Genomic DNA, 1,106 nt, shown 5'->3' with positions numbered 1-1,106 from the left:
ATTTTTTTCATATTTCTTCAGTTGTTGAACAGTCATCTATTCCAAAGGGAAACATTGCATTTACCTGACGATTCTATATTATTTGCACATATGCAATCGCTTTATACAGCAAATTCATATCTCACGCGATATTAAGCGAAACCATAAAGCTCCATGTCTAAATGTACTCATACTTTGAGGTCGCCTTTCTATCATTTCCACAGCTTATCTCATTAGAAAGTAACATATCAAATGTATCTGCTGCATGTTCGAGAATTTTATGACATGACGTTTTATGGAGAGGGAATATTGCTCTCCTCTACATTTTTATTTATATTTGCTATATAATATTTATCAATGAAATTTTTTTTCCACATAGATTTTGATTGATTCAAATCAATTTAATCATCAACTTGAATTCAGCATTGCAGGTAATTTATATTTAAATATTATCTCACAACAAATAGTTTAGTTTACAATTTACAATATCGCATATATAAATCTGTATACGATAGAAGAACACTAATGTCGAATTCTCAGATGTAATATTAGCAATAACAAAAAACAAAATTTGTTTCACATTAATTAACGTACATGATCCTAGTTTCGGTGGTATTAATCAGTTTTAGGGTACTCTTTATGACTACGAAATGTATTTTCTTCCATCACGTCGACGTTTTGAACTACAAGCTGCTCTAAATATATTGCATTAAGAGAGACAGCATCTCATCATCTGAACAATGAATATGTTTTATTAATGGACTAAACTATAAATAATCACTCTTAAAATAATAATATACACTTAAGAAAATTATCGCGTAAAAATAACAATATTGATTTCACTGTAAAGTCACATGTAATAAAAATGAAAGAGAAAATGAAGCCAGCAAAATGCTATCGTCTTGCGTTTATCGGCTGAGCCTTTGTACCGTGTTTCAACAGTAGCGATCGTTTCATTAAATCATTCACCATACTCATCAGTGACCTTGTCCAATTTGAAAGGAACTGCATGTGGGCGCCTCTTTCAAGACGAATCTTCAAGGATTCTTCAGCACACTCTTCATCTAATGAATTCAAAATTTCAGCTAAGTTTGTCTTGTTATTTTCTGGTAATAAATGAAGCCCGG

The sequence above is a fragment of the Octopus sinensis genome, linkage group LG5 (genome assembly GCF_006345805.1).
Source record: "Octopus sinensis linkage group LG5, ASM634580v1, whole genome shotgun sequence".
NCBI lineage: Eukaryota > Metazoa > Mollusca > Cephalopoda > Octopoda > Octopodidae > Octopus > Octopus sinensis.
The sequence above is the reverse complement of the archived record's forward strand: the minus strand, read 5'-3'. Positions refer to the sequence as shown.